Below are 21,784 nucleotides of genomic sequence, written 5' to 3'. Positions count from 1 at the left end.
TATGATTTTAGTTCTTAATTACAATCAGTCATTAATAATACTTATAACAATGGATACTTTGTTTGAAACTACGTCACCTCAATGAAACTGGTTGACAACATTGTTATTGTTTTTAGTTATCATGTAATAAGTAAGAAGCAGAAGACAGAAGAACAAGAAATTCAAACTTTCTCCTATGATTTTTGCAGACGTTCACAGAACTTGTGACTCAGTCGTAACATAGATACTGTTGTAAAAGTAAACACTATATAGTATTGTAAAGTTCTGATGACATAATTGATTGTTTGGCTGTCTGTGCTTTGCTCACCACAGGTATCGAAACCCGGTTTCTAGCGGTGTGAGTCCCGGACATGCCGCTGTGCCAATAGGGGCATGATAACCTGTCGAAAAGATATTTCAAATACCATTTCGATGAAAAATCCGAACCATTCTTGTCTGATAAATTTTAGGATACGGAATAACATTAGAAAAAATGAAAACTAGGCTCAAATTTCGAACATATTTTTTTAACTTTTCGCCTGTCATTTAAATAATAAAAACATTAAAAATTAAGTTGAAAAATAATTATAACTGATTTTTATACATAATATAACTGAAAACCGATTAATGATGTATAAATACATACTTTTGTTAATCAATATGCGAAATAACACAACTATGTAGGCCTGGCATGGCCAAGCGTGTTAAGGCGTGCGACTCGTAATCTGAGGGTCGCGGGTTCGCATCCCCGTCGCGCAAAACATGCTCGCCGTTTCAGCCGTGGGGGCGTTATAATGTGACGGTCAATCCCACTATTTGTTGGTAAAGGAGTAGCCCAAGAGTAGGCGGTGGGTGGTGATGACTAGCTGCCTTCCCTCTAGTCTTACACTGCTAAATTAGGGACGGCTAGCACAGATAGCCCTCGAGTAGCTTTGTGCGAAATTCAAAAACAAACAAACAAACACAACTATGTAATAATATACAACGTTTCTCTTGTAATTTATAAATATCAAATTAATTAAATATTAGTGATCGGCACTTGTATGTTGTTTAAAAGTTAATAAATAATTAAAAATCAACGTTTTATATTTACGAAAGTTTATTTAAACTGTCAACGGTTTACATTTTGAAAGTACAATCTACATTCAGGGACCATCAAGTCAGTGCGTCGATATTTGGCGATATGTGTTATAAAAGTTGTTTGTTTGTTTGTTTTCGAGTTTCGCGCAAAGCTACACGAGGGCTATCTGCGCTAGCCGTCCCTAATTTAGCAGTGTAAGACTAGAGGGAAGGCAACTAGTCATCATCACCCACCGCCAACTCTTGGGCTACTCTTTTACCAACGAATAGTGGAATTGATCGTAACATTATAACGCTCCCACGGCTGAAAATGCGAGCATGTTTGGTGCGACTGTGATTCGAACCCGCAACCCTCGGATTGGGAGTCGAGCGCCTTAACTCACCTGGCCATGCCGGCCCTCGTTGACGGATTCAGTAAGGCTTAGTAAATGTAAAATGTTGATTTTAATTATTTATTAAATATCTCATTAATTGTACGAAAACGATAAGGGTTAAGGGAAATAATTACACTGTTTGCTTTACTGTTACTTCCGGATTATTCAAAGTAATTATTTATTTTATCAAAAACTAAAAATTGCATTTTTTTTATGAGAACATAAGTTATACATTTTAAACACGACACATTCAATATAATATATTTATAATAACATTCAAATTGTGTAACAAGATACGCGACTTTTTATTCACTTTTGTTTTGCTACATTTTACAGAGTATATTTTATTTGTCTTAAATAAATAAAAATCGTGGAGTGAGACATCTTTGATTTGTAATATTTCTCTAAACAACAGTTTTAAGGACCACTTTTAGGACTAAAGTTTATTTTATCAATTTGAACTCATAAAAGTAATTAGTAATTAGTGTCGTACATTCAGTTATTTTGTAATTCGTTAGAACATAACACTATTTATTTTTTATTTGCTCCCCCCGTGCTCCTCAGTGGCATGTCTGCGACTTATACTGCTAGAAATCGGGTTTCGATACCCGTGGAGGGCAGAGAATAGAAACTCTTTGTATAGCTTTGTACTTAGAAAAAAAAAAAAACAAAACATTCTGATTTTTTTATTTAATAACGTTAGCTATGCGTTAAGTTCACAATAGTGAACTTAGGCCTAATTTGCCCGCGTTCAACAGAGCCTAGAGGTGACAGTTAACCACGGGATGTCAGACATAACATTCATAACTTTTCATTCCAAAGTATGAAAAAAAAAAAAAACATAACTAAATTAAACAAACATTATCATTTATAAGGCGTTTTGTTTTAAATTTTTCCATCCTACTAATGAACTTTTTTTCCTCTCTTTTTAATAAAGCACGGAAAAGAATGCAAATGAGAAGTGCGGCTGTACTAAGTGTGATTAATTGGATATATCTAGAAACGCTGCTTCTACCACATCTAAATCAATTAGGCTTAGCCGTGTGGTAATTACGTCTATCACGTGCCAAGTATTCACTGACTTTTGTGTCGATGGAACTTTTCAAGACTCTAGGTTCAGGGTACACAAAACCCCTCAAAAGGGTGATTAATAGCTACCCTCGTTGTTGTTTAGCACAGCAATTTCTTGTTTTGTTTGGTAGACAGATGTAGCCTGGTAAGCCTGTTTTACACGAAAGTAATTTTCTTATTACATTTTGTCGAGCTAATAAGTAATAAAGGCGAATTGTTATTTTATACACTCTTAAAAACGTAGAGATTTTAGATTTCTGTAACGTAATATCCCAAGTTTATTGTTCATCTTACTACACCTGAGGTTCTGGCAAATACAACTGTGAAGTCCAGCACATTCCGCCATGTTTGTAGTTCATTAAATGTGCTCATAAGCAGATAAATAAATTTAAATTTAAGGGCTTGTAGGGGCACCTTATTTGCTTTGTTTCAACTGTGACAATTTAATTTAAAGTTGAAATAGAGATATTGTATTATAATTAATTATACACAGGTCTATATTCACCATTCAAAGGGTCGCTTTACTGTAAGGTCAAATTTTAAGGTGCACGTGTCCACTCCTCGATTTCACCGACTATTAATATGCTCAGGTATAATACAAAAATGATCAGATATGGGCATTTGTGGGTCCAAGAAGTTAGTGAAACAAATGTAACCCAATTGTATCACCTAACTATGTTATACGTAGCTTTAACGAAATTACTTGGTATTTGTTGTTGTTAGTGTTTTGAATTAAGCACAAAGCTACACAATGGGCTATTTGTGCTCTGTCCAGCACGGGTATCGAAACCCGGTTTTTAGCGTTATAATTCCGCAGACATACCGCTGAGCCACTGGGGGGCCTTGGTATTTAAACCGTACACATAAAAAACAACAACACACAGAATGGCTGCATTTCATAAAGTTGTATTATTTTTTTTGACGGAAAGCTACACTTTAGGCTAGCTGCACTCTTGTCCACCGTGGAGAATCGAACCTTGGATTCTAACATTGTAAGTTCGGAATTTTACCGCTAAGCCACCATTTGTTTCCTTAACGGCCCAGCGTGAACAGGTGGGTTAAGGCGTTTGACTTGTAATCCGAGGGCCGTGGGTTCGAATCCCGGTCGCACCAAACATGCTCGCTCTTTTAGCCGTGGGGGAGTTATAATTTTTCGATCAATCTCACTGTTCATTGGTAAAAGAATAATTAAAAAGTTAGTGGTGGGTGGTAATGACTAGCTGCCTTCCCTCTAGTCTTACATTGCTAAATTATAGACGGCTAGCGCAGATAGCCCTTGAGTAGCTTTGCGCGAAATTCAAAAAACAAACAAACAAACAGTTGTTTCCTTAATCTTTCAGGTCACGCTGTAATTGAATGTTTTGAAAAAAACAAATTATAACTTCTTTATCTCCCTATCTAAAAGAACAACAACAACAAACGATAATGAATTATAAGAACTTGTGTACTTTATATAAAAGATGTTCAGAATCTACAATAAACGTGTGACTTGGAGACAGTACAAAAAAAAAAAAAACCGAAAGAAACCTCCAGCGTATTGTTTCGTTGGAGCGTGAGTGCGTATTTCGGACAAGATCCTTGCTCCTGCGAAACGCACACGTGATAGCTGTATAAAATAGAGGGCGTTTGATGAAAGGAAGCATAATATTTCAGAATAAGTTACTGAAGGAGAACTCCTGTGTTTTGTAGTCAACATGTATGGTAATGTATAAATGCTACTGTTATTTCAAAATATCTGTTAAATTTGTAATGAACTAAACATCCACATTTGTAATTTCATTTACTGTGAAAAAGTTTGAATATTACCTTCTGACGTTCGTTTTTGTTATTTTAATCGGAATAGGTTATCCAAAAATGCATTATTTAGTGGTTCTGATAACCTCGTATGTTTAGTTGTGTCACATTTATAATTCTAGAAGACAATATATTTGATGAGTTTGTTTTCGTGGAAAGCTCCACGAGGCTCATTTGCGCTTGCCGATTTAACTGTGAATTGATAGACAAAAGGATAAACAGCTAGCCAAGAACATTCACCGCCAATTTTTGGGCCACTGTAATCGAATAGGGAGATTTGAACGTCATTCGTAATACGGTTTTGTGGCAACGGGACGCGAATCATAAATCCTTGGATTTACAGCCCGGCATGATAACTACTGAGATATTCCCTGTTTAATAGAAGTCACGTAGGAAAAATTGGGTTAGTGTCCATAGATTTATCTTAATTATTATTCTCTGTTAATTAGCATGCGCCTATGAATATCAATGTATTAGGTAGAAAAGACCTAAGTCGTAAAAACTCAACAACTAATTTGTGTATACAAATACCAATGTAGAGGGAACTGCGATACTGTGGCTTAAATCATGTTGTTGTTGACTCGAGGCTAATGTTGACTTCAAGTAGGATTTTTTTTTTTTTCGTTTCATCTTTCATGCGATGTTTGAAATATGAAAAACATTTAAAAAGCAAACATTTCCTTACACAATATAACAACTTATACTGTGCAACAATGACACCTTTGTTTGGTGGTGTATTTGTTTGTTTTAGAGTGAAGTCACATTTAGCTATCAGTTATGTGTCCCGCGGTGAATCGAACCTCTTATTTTAATGTTGTAAGTCTGGATTTTTCGCTGCTCTCCCGGTGGGAAAACGAAACAGTATTCCGTTGGATTAACTATACTTTTTTGATCAAACAAGTTGTATATAGATAAGAACCGAAACTTGACTCAGTAAGTAAAGCTCTCTAAGGGTATGAAATAATGCAACCTTTTAAAACAAAATCTGACATTGGTTTATCACTTGGGTAGCATGATAAGACGGGAACTGCAGACTGTCACCTGTATCATAGACTTAGCCGTTAGAGAATTAACATTGTTCTGAACTACGGTTCTCAGTTAGTTAGTTAGTTTGTTTGTTTTCTGAATTTCGCGCAAATCTACACAAGAGCTATCTGCGTTAACCTTCTCTAATTTAGCAGTGTAAGATTAGAGCGAAGGCAGCTGGTCATCACCACCCACCTCCAACTCTTGGGTAACTTTTTTATCAACAAATAATGGAACTGACCGCCACATTATAACACCCTTACAACTGAAAGGGCGAGGATGTTTAGTGGTATAGAGATTGGACCCTCAATTTACGAGTCAAGCGTCCTAATAAATGATTAGTCATGCATGGTCTACATTTTCTTACCAAGACTGATTTAACATATTGTCGCAAATACTTCTCTCAAATTTACAAAAGTCAGTTTATCTGTTTAACGTGGAACAGTTTTATCGGGTTCTGAGTTTTTCCCTCCCCTTCATTTGGTACATTTGAATCGTGAACATTAATGATATTTTAGTATTTTCATATTACTACTAATTAATATTGGAGTGGGCCTGGCATGGCCAAGGGCGTAAGGCGTGCGACTCGTAATCCGAGGGTCGCGGGTTCGCGCCCGCGTCGCGCCAGGTATGCTCGCCCTCCCAGCCGTGGGGGCGTTATAATGTGATGGTCAATCCCACTATTCGTTTGTAAAAGAGTAGTCCAAGAGTTGGCGGTGGGCGGTGATGCCTTCCTTCTAGTCTTACACTGCTAAATTAGGGAGGGCTCGGTGCAGTGGGCTCACAACCTACTCACTTAAATACTTGTTGAAGAATCCGGCAGTGATTGCGGCCCTAGATGGAACCTAATGGTGATAACTAACTAATATTGGAGTTTTTTTTTATTTGATACTGTTTACCTCTCATTAATATCGGAATAATTTTTGTTATTGTTACTTGATACTCTTTACTTTACATGTTACTTCCCAGAAATGCTGATAGAGTTTCTCTAATTATTTGATACTGTTGCCATTTGTAGTATTCACGAACATTGGTCCTCTTCTGGGACAGCGGTAAATCTACTGATTTAGAACGCTAAAATCAGGTGTTCGATTCCCCTCGGTGGACATAGCAGACAGCCAGATGTGGATTTGATATAAGAAAATTTCAAACACGAACATTCACGTAATTGTCCTAATTATTTAACATTCTTACCATTTCTACTTATCATGAACATTGATATAATTTGTTCTCTTTATTTGATACTGTTACCATTTGTAATTTTCACGAACGTTGATATAATTTGTCTGGATAATTGACGCCCTTTTTATTCCTACTCTTCATGAACATTATTGTAATATTATTACTTTATGGTACTGTTAGCATCACTCACCACTTATAAAGTTACTTATTTTTCACAGTTACAGCACGTTACTTATCAGAAATTTTAAGTAAATAATTCAGTTTCAAGGACAACTTCTTTTCATAAAAGTGTTCAGTGCCACAATATTATTCAAATAGACTGAAGGTGTGTTTTATTGAATGTTGGTAACGCCACGTGTTAACAAACCATTCGGTAACAGACTTAACCATGTAGCGTAAGTAACTCTAAACCTATGTAATTTATTTTTACTGTATTACTTTGTTTTTAAACGGTTGTGCAACAGATGAAGAATCGATAACCGAAGTAAGGCTAGCCTGATTCAACACCTAACGTTGTTAAGTGATATAATACTCTCAGTGTAATGTTAGCCATCCACCCCTAAGAAGCATATCTGCAGACTTACAACGCTAAACTCCTAAGAAGCATAGCGACATATCTGCAGACTTACAAAAAACCCTTTCTTCATTAACTACAAACTCAACGCAATTGCTTGTTTGTCACTTAATCCTCGAGTACCAGAAACATGTATACAAACGTGAAATTACTCAGTACCGGTTGGATTTCACCCCACATGCATGAATATACAGGTTTTACTCAAAATCATCAATTTTATCGGTGAATCCTCTACTCAAGTGAAGTAACGTGTAGCGCGTACCGTTACAAAACAGTTGCAGCACGTGTATGTACTATGAACACGTGCTTCATCTACAATTCCTGTCATTGAAAAGATATCGATTCAACATGTTATTTCTCTCTCTCTCTCGTAGATACAGGAAATAGGATTTTTAAATAGGTCATATAGTGTATTTTGTTGTACAAATAGACAAAATGTTTGCCTAATTTGAAGTGTTTCACAACAGCAATATTCGTCTGTTGTAACTATAACCGTACAAAAAAATGTGTTTTTTTCTCCGTGTTTCAAAGGTAAATGCAACCTTTTTTTTGTCTTCTCTCATTTCAACAGAAGTCAATTATAGTGAATATGGTAATTTAACCATATTTAAGAATTATTAAAAAATTAGCAGGTGAACGAACGTTCCTAACTATCTCGTAGAATAACTACGTAACTGTTAATATTACTACATTGCCAAAGAAAGACTTAATTTCCGTATGAACATTATACTGTGCGTGTATGTCTAACGTATCAATGGGTTTTCCGCTAAAATCAGGGGTTCGATTCCCTTCGGTGGACTTAGCACATAGCCCGATGTGGTTTTGCTACAAGAAAACACACACACACACGTATCAATGGTAGATACTAGGCACACAAAAAAGTAAAATACATTTTTTTTTATTCACGTGTAGTTGCATCTATCGAGTAAACTTAGAAACGCTATTGGTGCGACTGTGGAAACTGATAGTTGATTTAACGTCTGAAACATATACATTTATAGAAGGAAAGGGTGCAGGTGTTTCTAAGGAAATATTCTCAGCTGTTCTTATTCAACAAACGTAATATGATCAAATCTTAATCAAATCCATTTCACGATTGTAATCGCTTTGACAACTTGAAGTTATGAAGGCGAGATGTTTAATTCTGAGTTCCGTCTTTGTTTTATTAATTATTTGTTTTTGGTTTGTAGAAACTGAAAAACCTTGTCTCTCTTTTTAGAGACATAATACACTACAAAATATGCTCATGATATTTAATTTTGTAGTGTATGTATTGGTATCTTTTTTTTCGGTAACATAAGAAAGCCGAATATAAATTAAAATATAACGGCTTTGTTATAAATGCGTTTGTTTTGAATTTTATGCAGGTACATGAGGGCTATCCGTGATAGACTAGAGGGAAGGCAGCTAGTCAACACCACTCACCATCAACGTTTGAGCCACTCTTTTACAAATAGTGGGATTGGTCGTACATTATAACGCCCCCATGGCTGAAAGGGCGAGCGTGTTCGGTGACGGGGATTTAAACCCACGACTTTGAGGTTGTGACAGAAGCGCCTTAACCAGCTGGCCATGTTCTTATTTAGTGACTAGTCATGCATGTTCTGCGTTTTCCTACAATGACTGACCTAGTATATTATCATAAATATTCCTATAAAATATAATAACTTGTGTAACGTATGTGTTTTGCTTTTTCAGAAAGAGATCCTTCTTTCTTACATGAATATTATATTTCTCTCTGGGACGTGTGGACAGCTTCTGCTTTTTTATTTGTCGATTTTAATTCTTGCAAGTTTGCTTACCACGGCTAATGTACGACTTGTTGTAAGTCTCTTTCTGGATGGAGTTGATGCCCCAAGTTGATCCACATTTCTTCGTTTTACAAGGTGGTTAAATGTAATGAAACAAGTTGGTATGTGCTTGCAATGGGCGAGCAATAGTTAAAAACTTGGATTTAAAACGTGTTCTAATTATATTTTCTTAACGATCTTGCCTGATCTTTCAAGCATAAAGCTCCATTTGATTGTTTTGATGTGTGAAAGATATAAATTGCTTATTTTGGAAAAAAAAAAAGTTAAACCATTTTTGACAAACATAAGGAAATGGAATTTTAATCATGTCTATGACAAGAATGCCATTCCAACAAGCATTAAATGCTGGCATGGCCAGGTACTTAGGACCGTCAACTCGCAATCTGAGGGTCATGGGTTCAAATTCCCATCCTACCAAACATCCTCGCCCTTTCAATCGTGGTGGCGTTATAATGTTACGGTCAATCCGACTATAGGTTGGTAAAAGACTAGCCCAAGAGTTGGTGTTGGGTGCTGCCTTCCTTATAGTCTTACACTGCTATATTAGGGACGGCTAGCGCAGATAGCCTTCGTGTAACTTTGCGCGAAATTCAAATAAAACCAAATTCTTAACGAATATATTACGCCCCCTTCATTCACATGTCTCTATTAGTACCTACGTTGTTCCAGGGCCAACTTTTATTCGATGGTACTCCGTTTGATCAGAGGACATCTGTCCAATAGTCATACTGGGCGCTTTCATACTGGGATAGAGTTTGTGGTTGAGGGGTTGTAGTACTAGACGGTTGGTTAGCACGCTTAAAACGTCTTTTTATGTGATACATGTTATATTTGTTTCACCTGTCAGGATTATATGTAGCGCACCTGTTGTTTCTAATAGTCTTGATATTCTTAATAGAATAACAAATGCCATAATAAAGACATTAATACAATTTTTACCATTTGTGCTTCTATGGTAGGTTAACCATTGTTGTGCATGCATACGAACCTTTTCATTTCTCGCTAGCATAATATGAAGATCTTTTTTTGTGCCGTGTGGATGTTTACCTAGTAATACTTCAGTTAATCAAGTTATTGTGCTGAGGTTTGTTTCCTTCCACGTGTATTCAGCAGTGTCTTTACAATATCCATGTAAATTTGTTTCCTCACCAAATCACGCTGTGTCATCACAGCACGTGTATTTTTAGGCCACCTCATTATTCTTGTACATGACCTATATCTGTATATGATTTCTCAGCTTTCTCTGTTCCAAAATCTACTGATCGTGGCCATGGAGATATTACGGTGTATTTGAAATGAAATAAAATAACGTTTCAGGTGTTTCCGACAAGGGATAATCTCCCTTGGAAACGTTCATGAAAGTGCACGCAGCTTAGAGTAAATTTTTACCTGTTCACTTTTGTGATTTGTCTGAAAACAAATCTTACTTCTGTGCTGGATTTTATAATAAATAAATAAAAAACATTGTTTGAACAAAAACACCACGACAAATATTAACGTATTCTTTAAATAACGACCGTCTGGTGTATTTTGTATATGAATTGTATAATTTTCTCTGTATAGACATATTCTAAGGAAAGGATATTTTTCTTTTTGAGCTAAAACCCTAGGCTCGATTCCCCGCGATGGATAGAGCAGGTAGCTCATTGTGTAGCTATGCATTAAAAAGATAAGAACCACAACAGTTTTCGTTACGGAAGCAAACAGTAATATTTGTAAATTATGTATTTGAGTGTCTTTCTTGTTTTACAGTAATGAAAGTGAAGTTTGAAAGCTAAACTATCGGTTGTGAGACACGTATGGTATTAGGTTCATCCCCCAGGACTTTAAGTATGGATTACACCTATTTTTTCCTGTATTTTTAGCTTAATCAAAAGTGATCAGCATCCACTACCGCTTCACTTGAAGGGACTTCACTGATTTTGAGAAATATTTGGAGCAAAACGGATGTTTTACAAATTTTATAAAATTAAGCAATTCCTCTTGTTTGAAGGTTACCTTTTTTAAAACAGGTTACATGTGAACCGAATCGTGAAGGAAGGCTTTTACTGATGTACTTTTCTTTCAGGTGTTAAAAAAGCCGTTAGTAATAACACATAGATCTATACATATATACACAGAATACATATAAACACATATGTTATAGAATATTAATGCTGATGAAGTTAAGTACACAAATTCAAAAGGAAGGACTGGGTTACAAACAACAAACCTTATGACTAATTATTCTTATTTTTTTCTTCTTTACTTTGGAGAGCAGTCACCTTCCTACTACTGTTTGCAGGTAGTGAATGGTGATATAGAGGTGGGACGTTGTTTCCTTGATCACTCACATCTCGCTCTCCTGTTTTTATATCTATTGCTACTCCTTTGTTTCACTTATGTGAGACTGGCGAATGGAGGTTAAGACTGATAGACGGTGTATCCCGAGCGCAATGTGGGTGATATTTCGCAGTCACCTCCTAAACCTAAGATACATTTTATATCCCACATTGTAGATTGTACTTTGAGGTCGTTTTAAATAGTGCAGCATTTTGTGTTTATTATTTTTCTATATATTTTTGCTTTAGCTTGTTTTTAGGTTATAACAAACTCTTATACACTACTTATGTATACATATAGCTTATTTCTAGGGATATTTCTACGTATGTAATCGATAGCATGTGTTACGTTTCTGATACACTGCGAAAGGTCGATCACGTGGCACAATGTTGTTTATATTTCGGTTTTATGTATGAACAGATGGCCCATCACACCTGTTATGCCCTCTGGCTGCTCTAGACCTAACTGCTTACGAAATATTCTCATATGATAACCAAGCTATTGATGAAAAATAATATGTAGCATATTTGCTTAGTTTAAGTTTATTTGATATTGGAGTACTTTTTTTTTACAATCTTTTTGAGACGGTGAGTAAACTAAGGATGTAATTATTTTTATGGAACTTAATAGGTTTTAAGGACTTTCAGTTTTAATCCTCGCTCTTGAGGACTTGCTCGTTTGTTGTTTTTTGAACAAAACTATTCGAGAGCTATGTGTGCATGGATGTCCACATTGTTAAATTGGTAAACTTCAGGGAAAGCAACGAACTCTATAGCGGCATCACTAACTTTTGTGCTACTTTTGATTATGCGAATAAAAAAATTTAACCATCAGGCGTATAGCATACCCACAGTTACATAGTGCGGAACGTTTTTGTTTTTGTGGCAACAGATAACAAACCAATAACGAATTCACAGTCGTAGCTCTTTAACCCGTTTTAATATACGCTATAATTTTGGTTTTGTGTAGCTATTGACAACTACTGGTGTTTGGAGTTACTTCAAATAAGAAGAAAGATTCGGTTTTATTTTAAGATAAAAGATTTTATGTAATATTCTTTTTATTGTTGAACCTTATAAATTTCAAATTATTGTTCATCCACCAGGTTCAACATACCTGTGACAGATAGAAGATAACTTGAATATTGCTGGGCACGCTCATTAATCCATAAAAATACTATTACGTCATCATTTATCGACCAAAGTTTATTTAAAAGGTTTTACCAGTGTATGTCATTATTTGTTTACATACCAAATCTAACTGGTGATAATGTTTATTATATTACCCGTTGTTAGCTTTAGATTTCCTTGTACTGACGTAATAAGTTGGGACAGTTTGGCGTGTGAGGTGTTGTGAAAGTCAACAGGTAGTGTTAAGTTTAGGGGGGAGGTGTGGTAACAGTTGACAGGTAGTGTTAAGTTTAGGGGGAGGTGTGGTAACAGTCAACAGGTAGTGTTAAGTTTAGGGGGAGGTGTTGTGAAAGTCAACAGGTAGTGATAAGTTTAGGGGGAGGTGTGGTAACAGTCAACAGGTAGTGTTAAGTTTAGGGGGAGGTGTGGTAACAGTCAACAGGCAGTGTTAAGTTTAGGGGAGTGTTGTGAAAGTCAACAGGTAGTGATAAGTTTAGGGGGAGGTGTGGTAACAGTCAACAGGTAGTGTCAAGTTTAGGGGGAGGTGTGATAACAGTCAACAGGTAGTGTTAAGTTTAGGGGAAGGTGTGGTAACAGTTGACAGGTAGTGTTAAGTTTAGGATTAAAGTGTGGTAACAGTCAATAAATACTGTTAACTTTAGGGAGTAATGTGTTGTGACAGTCGACAAGTATTGTTACGTTTAGCGGATGAGGGGTTGTAACAGTCGACAGGTGTCACGTTTAGCGGATAAAGGGTTGCGACAGTCGACAGGTGTTGTCACGTTTAGCGGGTGAGGATTTGTGACAGTCGACAGGTGTTGTTACGTTTAGCGGATGAGGGGTTGTGACAGTCGACAGGTGTTGTTACGTTTAGTGGGTGAGGATTTGTGACAGTCAACAGGTAGTGTTAAGTTTAGGGGGAGGTGTGGTAACAGTCAACAGGTTGTGTTAAGTTTAGGGATTAAATGTTGTAACAGTCGACAGGTATTGTTGAGTTTAGGGATTAAGGTGTTGTAACAGTCAAAAAATACTGTTAACTTTAGGGAGTAATGTGTTGTGACAGTCGACAAGTATTGTTACGTTTAGCGGATGAGGGGTTGTAACAGTCGACAGGTGTCACGTTTAGCGGATAAAGGGTTGCGACAGTCGACAGGTGTTGTCACGTTTAGCGGGTGAGGGGTTGTGACAGTCGACAGGTATTGTTACGTTTAGTGGGTGAGGATTTGTGACAGTCGACAGGTGTTGTTACGTTTAGCGGGTGAGGGGTTGTGACAGTCGACAGGTATTGTTTCGTTTAGTGGGTGAGGGGTTATGACAGTCGACAGGTGTTGTTACGTTTAGCGGGTGAGGATTTGTAACAGTCGACAGGTGTTGTTACGTTTAGCGGATGAGGGATTGTGACAGTCGACAGGTATTTTTACGTTTGGCGTGTGAGGTGTTGTGAAAGTCAACAGGTAGTGTTAAGTTTAGGGGGAGGTGTGGTAACAGTCAACAGGTTGTGTTAAGTTTAGGGATTAAATGTTGTAACAGTCGACAGGTAGTGTTAAGTTTAGGGGGAGGTGTGGTAACAGTCAAAAAATACTGTTAACTTTAGGGAGTAATGTGTTGTGACAGTCGACAAGTATTGTTACGTTTAGCGGATAAAGGGTTGCGACAGTCGACAGGTGTTGTCACGTTTAGCGGGTGAGGGATTGTGACAGTCGACAGGTATTGTTACGTTTAGTGGGTGAGGGGTTATGACAGTCGACAGGTGTTGTTACGTTTAGCGGGTGAGGATTTGTAATATTCGACAGGTGTTGTTACGTTTAGCTGATGAGGTGTTGTGACAGTCGACAGGTATTGTTACGTTTAGCTGATGAGGGTTGTAACAGTCGACAGGTGTCACGTTTAGCGGATAAAGGTTTACGACAGTCGACAGGTGTTATCACGTTTAGCGGGTGAGGGGTTGTGACAGTCGACAGGTATTGTTACGTTTAGTGGGTGAGGGGTTATGACAGTCGACAGGTGTTGTTACGTTTAGCGGGTGAGGATTTGTAATATTCGACAGGTGTTGTTACGTTTAGCTGATGAGGTGTTGTGACAGTCGACAGGTATTGTTACGTTTAGCTGATGAGGGGTTGTAACAGTCGACAGGTGTCACGTTTAGCGGATAAAGGGTTGCGACAGTCGACAGGTGTTGTCACGTTTAGCGGGTGAGGGGTTGTGACAGTCGACAGGTATTGTTACGTTTAGTGGGTGAGGGGTTATGACAGTCGACAGGTGTTGTTACGTTTAGCGGGTGAGGATTTGTAATATTCGACAGGTGTTGTTACGTTTAGCTGATGAGGTGTTGTGACAGTCGACAGGTATTGTTACGTTTAGCTGATGAGGGGTTGTGACAGTCGACAGGTGTTGTTACGTTTAGCTGATGAGGGGTTGTAACAGTCGACAGGTGTTGTTACGTTTAGCTGATGAGGGGTTGTGACAGTCGACAGGTGTTGTTACGTTTAGCTGATGAGGGGTTGTGACAGTCGACAGGTGTTGTTACGTTTAGCTGATGAGGTGTTGTGACAGTCGACAGGTATTGTTACGTTTAGCTGATGAGGTGTTGTGACAGTCGATAGGTATTGTTATGTTTAGCTGATGAGGTGTTGTGACAGTCGATAGGTATTGTTATGTTTAGCGGGTGAGGTGTTGTGACAGTCGACAGGTGTTGTTACGTTTAGCTGATGAGGTGTTGTGACAGTCGATAGGTATTGTTACGTTTAGCTGATGAGGTGTTGTGACAGTCGATAGGTATTGTTATGTTTAGCTGATGAGGTGTTGTGACAGTCGACAGGTGTTGTTACGTTTAGCTGATGAGGTGTTGTGACAGTCGATAGGTATTGTTACGTTTAGCTGATGAGGTGTTGTGACAGTCGATAGGTATTGTTATGTTTAGCGGGTGAGGTGTTGTGACAGTCGACAGGTGTTGTTACGTTTAGCTGATGAGGTGTTGTGACAGTCGACAGGTGTTGTTACGTTTAGCTGATGAGGTGTTGTGACAGTCGATAGGTATTGTTATGTTTAGCTGATGAGGGGTTGTGACAGTCGACAGGTGTTGTTACGTTTAGCTGATGAGGTGTTGTGACAGTCGACAGGTATTATTACGTTTAGCTTGATGAGGTGTTGTGACAGTCGATAGGTATTATTATGTTTTAGCTGATGAGGTGTTGTGACAGTCGATAGGTATTGTTATGTTTAGCGGGTGAGGTGTTGTGACAGTCGACAGGTGTTGTTACGTTTAGCTGATGAGGTGTTGTGACAGTCGATAGGTATTGTTATGTTTAGCTGATGAGGGGTTGTGACAGTCGACAGGTGTTGTTACGTTTAGCTGATGAGGTGTTGTAACAGTCGACAGGTATTGTTACGTTTAGCTGATGAGGGGTTGTGACAGTCGACAGGTATTGTTACGTTTAGCTGATGAGGGGTTGTAACAGTCGACAGGTATTGTTACGTTTAGCTGATGAGGGGTTGTGACAGTCGACAGGTGTTGTTACGTTTAGCGGATGAGGGGTTGTGACAGTCGACAGGTATTGTTATGTTTAGTGGGTGAGGGATTGTGACAGTCGATAGGTATTGTTATGTTTAGCGGGTGAGGGATTGTGACAGTCGACAGGTATTGTTACGTTTAGCGGGTGAGGGGTTATGACATTCGACAGGTAGTTTGTTTTGGTGAAAATGTAATATAAATTCTACGAGTTTTGTCTATAAAAGATGACAACTGAAGTCCCCCACCAGAGGTTCTGAGTTTCTTCAACTTACTGTACAGTTTCAAAACGTCGAGGTATAATGTTGTGATATTCAGGAGTCCTATTATGTAACAAGTAATAGAGGTTACATTTTTATATATTTCTTGAACTCAGGAAGAAAAACGTTAATATTATTTTTGGCGTTTTTTTTCCTGTAACTTGTTTTCAAGCTTTGCAAACTGTACAAAATTATTGCAAGTTCTTAAACTCGTTTTAGATGGTGCAGCATGCAGTGCTTTTTATAAGTGACTCGAAATGACAAAGCGACAAATCACAGAGTTTTTTAATAAGTTGTTCTTATATAGATCCTTTCGTTTGACGGGAAGGATTGGTTTGTTTGGTTTATTTTGAATTTCGCGCAAAACTACACTAGGGCTATCTGTACTAGGCGTCCTTAATTTAGCAGTATAAGACTAGAGGGAAGGCAGCTAGTCATCAGCACCCACCGCCAACTCTTTTACCAACGAATATTGGGATTGACCGTCAGATTATAACTCCCCCACGGCTGAAAGGGTGAGCATGTTTGGTGTGACGGGGATTCGAAGTTGCGGCCCTCAAATTACGAGTCCTTGTTTGTCCTTGTCATGGGTAATATTTATGTTTCTTGGTGAAGTGTATTAATTGCAATATTTGTTCTCGTTATGAGTAATCTTTATGTTTCTTGGTGAAGTGTATTTTTTACAATGTTTGTACTTGTCATGGGTAATCCTTATGTTTCTTGGTGAAGTGTATTTTTTACAATGTTTGTACTTGTCATGGGTAATCCTTATGTTTCTTGGTGAAGTGTATTTTTTACAATGTTTGTACTTGTCATGGGTAATCCTTATGTTTCTTGGTGAAGTGTATTTATTGCAATGTTTGTACTTGTCATGGGTAATCTTTATGTTTCTTGGTGAAGTGTATTTATTGCAATGTTTATCCTTGTCATGGGTAATCTTTATGTTTCTTGGTGAAGTGTATTTATTGCAATGTTTGTACTTGTCATGGGTAATCTTTATGTTTCTTGGTGAAGTGTATTTTTTTACAATGTTTGTACTTGTCATGGGTAATCCTTATGTTTCTTGGTGAAGTGTATTTATTGCAATGTTTGTACTTGTCATGGGTAATCTTTATGTTTCTTGGTGAAGTGTATTTTTTACAATGTTTGTACTTGTCATGGGTAATCCTTATGTTTCTTGGTGAAGTGTATTTATTGCAATGTTTGTACTTGTCATGGGTAATCTTTATGTTTCTTGGTGAAGTGTATTTTTTACAATGTTTGTACTTGTCATGGGTAATCCTTATGTTTCTTGGTGAAGTGTATTTATTGCAATGTTTATTCTTGTCATGGGTAATCTTTATGTTTCTTAGTGAAGTGTACTTATTGTAATGTTTGTCATTGTCATGGGTAATCTTTATCTTTTTTATTGAAGTGTATTTATTTTAATGTTTGTCCTTGTCATGGGTAATCTTTATGTTTCTTGGTGAAGTGTATTTGTTGCAATGTTTGTGTTTTACAAAGTTGATCATTGTTTCTTGTTGAAATGTATTTATTACAGTATTTCTTCTTGTCATGTTTGATTTTTATATTTCTTGTTGAAATGTATTTATTACAGTATTTCTTCTTGTCATGTTTCATTTTTATATTTCTTGTTGAAATGTATTTATTATCGTGTTTGTCCGTGTCAGGGATGATCTTTATGTTTTTGATGAAGTGTATTTATGACAATGTTTGTCTTCTGAAAGTTTGATCTTAAGGTTTTGTCCGTGATATAATTAATGCTTTAGACTTTATATTCTGCTTTGAACGGAAATGCCAAATGTCTTGTGACCACTAAAATATAAATTTTATTTTTTATTTTATTGAAGTAAATAACCACTAGTAACTATTAGGTTGTTTTGAAAGATAAATGATAATTACTAAAGGTATATTTGTTTAGTTTGAACATTATTGAAATCACTGAACTTGTATATGACTGTTACGTAGAGAAATAGTGCTGTCGTAATTAGTCACAGATGGTTCTTGATGTAAAAATGTTACGTAACTTATTATTGGTTTGTTGAATTTCTCGCAAAGCTACTAGAAAGCCACCTACGTTTAAAATTGAAGTGATAGGCTTAAGGGAAGGGAGCTAGTCACGTTCACCCACCACCAAACCTTGTGGTACTCTTTACTAATGAATAAAGGAGTTGACCGTCACATTATAACGGCTATAGTAGCAAGCATGTTGAGCGAATGGTTTCGAAGTAACAAATTGCAAGTCACGCGTTGCATTAACTACCAGGCCCAAATCACGCTTTTTAAGACAGATGACTGTTTGTGAAGTATTGATTTTTAAGTAACAATTACAGACGATATAAAAATGATTTGGTGTTTCGTAGATAGAATGAGAGCATTACGAAAAACACCTCTTTCTCTATATAGTCGTTTCTGATAAATAATTGTATTTTGTTTTCTATAAAGGATTTTTTTTTTAGAAATTAGATTCTCTTTTAAATTCTGGATAACATTTAAAATTGTCATGAACTTTATCGAGTATTACCAGATCAGCGATTTTACTTGTTAAAATATGGATGCTTCGTTAAGTTATCAAGCTACTTTTGTTGTACTTGTTTATAGAAAAATCACAGAGTGAGCTGTCTGCACTATGTTTGTTTGGGGAATCGAACCAGGAATTTTAGTGTTGTAGCTCCATAAACTTACCACTGACTCACTGGGGAAGTTATAAAGAGGAGGTTGTCGACTCAAGATAAGATAGCTCTTGAAGCTAATGCCAATGATCATCCATCATCATAACGAAAAGCTGTCAATATGTGTTGACTCGCGTTTGAGTAAGATGTTACTTTGTTATGCTGGTGAGACGAATGAACCAGAATAATATCAACTTAATCGAGTAAAATTCGCAGACACTTCGTCATTTTTAACGCTTCTGAGTTTGTGTGTTGGTGTGTAAAGTTCCGAAACATTTGTATCGAGTTTTTGTGTTAAAATGTAGTTTCTAAACATTTGTATAGGTTTCTTAGTAAGTTCGTTTTTGACTACATAAGTAAAGTTTTTTGAATTTGCATGGCGTTTCTTAACGGGTAAGTTGATATATATATATATTCTAAACATTTATACAGGGTTTCTTGGTAAATTGTATTCTTTGTTGATATGTAAAGTTTATATGCGTTTGAGTTTTCCTGATAAGTTTGTTTTTGTATTGACGATTAAAGTTTCTTTACATTGGTATATGGTTCTTGGTAAGCTGTTTTTGTGTTTATAAGTGTTTGATTTTCCTGATAAATTCTTTTTTGAGCTGATATGCAGAGTTTCTATACATCTGTATAGGGTTTTTTGGTAAGTTTATTTTTGTGTTGATAGTTAGTTTCCAAGTATTTGTATAGGGTTTTTTTGGTCAGTTTATTTTTGTGTTGATAATTAGTTTCCAAGTATTTGTATAGGGTTTCTTGATAAGTTGTTTTTTGTGTTTATATGTATAGTTTCTGTACATTCGTATAGGGTTTGTTGGTAAGTTGCTTTTTGTGTTGATATGTGAAATTTGTATAGGGTTTCTTGGTAAGCTGTTTTTGTGTTGATATGTAAAGTTTCTAAAGATTTCTGTGGCTTTTCTTGATATGTTGGTTTTTATGTTGATAATTAAAATTAATTTTATTGAAAGATAATTTGTATAGGATTTCTTGGTTAGTTTGTTTACTGCGTTGACGTGTAAAGTCTCTAAACAATTGTATATGATTACTTGGTTAGTTTGTTTACTGCGTTGACGTGTAAAGTCTCTAAACAATTGTATATGATTTCTTGGTTAGTTTGTTTACTGCGTTGACGTGTAAAGTCTCTAAACAATTGTATATGATTTCTTGGTTAGTTTGTTTACTGCGTTGATGTGTAAAGTCTCTAAACAATTGTATATGATTTCTTGGTTAGTTTGTTTACGGCGTTGACGTGTAAAGTCTCTAAACAATTGTATAGGATTTCTTGGTTAGTTTGTTTACTGCGTTGATGTGTAAAGTCTCTAAACAATTGTATAGGATTTCTTGGTTAGTTTGTTTACTGCGTTGACGTGTAAAGTCTCTAAACAATTGTACATGATTTCTTGGTAAGTTTGTTTTTGTGTTGAATTGTAAAGTTTCTAAACATGTGTATAGAGTTTATCGGTAATTTGTATTTTGCGTTAATATGTAAAGTGTAGGGTTTCTTGGTAAGTTGAATTTTGTGTTGATAATTAAAGTTTCTAAACATTTGTATAAGGTTCTTAGTAAGTTGCTTTTTTGTTAATATGTAAAGTTTATATGCATTTGCTTTTTCCCGATAAGCTGGTTTTTGTGTTGATGTGTATAGTTTTTATACATTTGAATAGGGCTTTTTGGTATCTTGGTGTTTTGTGTTGAAGTGTATAGTTTTTATACATTTGAATAGGACTTTTTGGTATCTTGGTGTTTGTGTTGAAGTGTAAAGTTTTTATACATTTGAATAGGGCTTTTTGGTATCTTGGTGTTTGTGTTGAAGTGTAAAGTTTTTATACATTTGAATAGGGCTTTTTGGTATCTTGGTGTTTGTGTTGAAGTGTACAGTTTTTATACATTTGAATAGGGTTTCTTGGTATCTTGGTGTTTGTGTTGAAGTGTAAAGTTTTTATACATTTGAATAGGGCTTTTTGGTATCTTGGTGTTTGTGTTGAAGTGTATAGTTTTTATACATTTGAATAGGGCTTTTTGGTATCTTGGTTTTGTGTTGAAGTGTATAGTTTTTATACATTTGAATAGGGCTTTTTGGTATCTTGGTGTTTGTGTTGAAGTGTATAGTTTTTATACATTTGAATAGGGCTTTTTGGTATCTTGGTGTTTGTGTTGAAGTGTAAAGTTTTTATACATTTGAATAGGGTTTTTGGTATCTTGATGTTTGTGTTGAAGTGTAAAGTTTTTATACATTTGAATAGGGCTTTTTGGTATCTTGGTGTTTGTGTTGAAGTGTATAGTTTTTATACATTTGAATAGGGCTTTTTGGTAGCTTGGTTTTTGTGTTGAAGTGTATAGTTTTTATACATTTGAATAGGGCTTTTTGGTATCTTGGTGTTTGTGTTGAAGTGTACAGTTTTTATACATTTGAATAGGGTTTCTTGGTATCTTGGTGTTTGTGTTGAAGTGTAAAGTTTTTATACATTTGAATAGGGCTTTTTGGTATCTTGGTGTTTGTGTTGAAGTGTAAAGTTTTTATACATTTGAATAGGGCTTTTTGGTATCTTGGTTTTGTGTTGAAGTGTATAGTTTTTATACATTTGAATAGGGCTTTTTGGTATCTTGGTGTTTGTGTTGAAGTGTATAGTTTTTATACATTTGAATAGGGCTTTTTGGTATCTTGGTGTTTTGTGTTGAAGTGTATAGTTTTTATACATTTGAATAGGACTTTTTGGTATCTTGGTGTTTGTGTTGAAGTGTAAAGTTTTTATACATTTGAATAGGGCCTTTGGCATCCTTGGTGTTTGTGTTGAAGTGTAAAGTTTTTATACATTTGAATAGGGCTTTTTGGTATCTTGGTTTTTGTGTTGAAGTGTATAGTTTTTATACATTTGAATAGGGCTTTTTGGTATCTTGGTGTTTGTGTTGAAGTGTAAAGTTTTTATACATTTGAATAGGGCTTTTTGGTATCTTGGTGTTTGTGTTGAAGTGTATAGTTTTTATACATTTGAATAGG

General features: G+C 36.1%; 1 protein-coding gene across 10 annotated transcripts in view; it reads left to right on the top strand.

Moving 5' to 3' along the window:
• The window catches only part of LOC143247400 (uncharacterized), a 111,271-nt gene that overhangs the window by 65,379 nt on the left and 24,108 nt on the right, over nucleotides 1–21,784 (top strand). The window contains exon 1 of one of the 10 annotated variants that reach the window (XM_076495428.1): nucleotides 4,144–4,205. The exons of the other annotated variants lie outside the window; for them this stretch is intronic. The gene's annotated coding sequence lies outside the window, so the exon portion shown is untranslated. Of the gene's footprint in view, nucleotides 1–4,143; nucleotides 4,206–21,784 lie in introns of those variants that run through there. 10 annotated transcript variants of the gene reach the window in all.

This window comes from Tachypleus tridentatus, chromosome 3 (assembly GCF_004210375.1).
Source record: "Tachypleus tridentatus isolate NWPU-2018 chromosome 3, ASM421037v1, whole genome shotgun sequence".
Taxonomy (NCBI): Eukaryota; Metazoa; Arthropoda; class Merostomata; order Xiphosura; family Limulidae; genus Tachypleus; species Tachypleus tridentatus.
The sequence above is the reverse complement of the archived record's forward strand: the minus strand, read 5'-3'. Positions and strand labels throughout refer to the sequence as shown.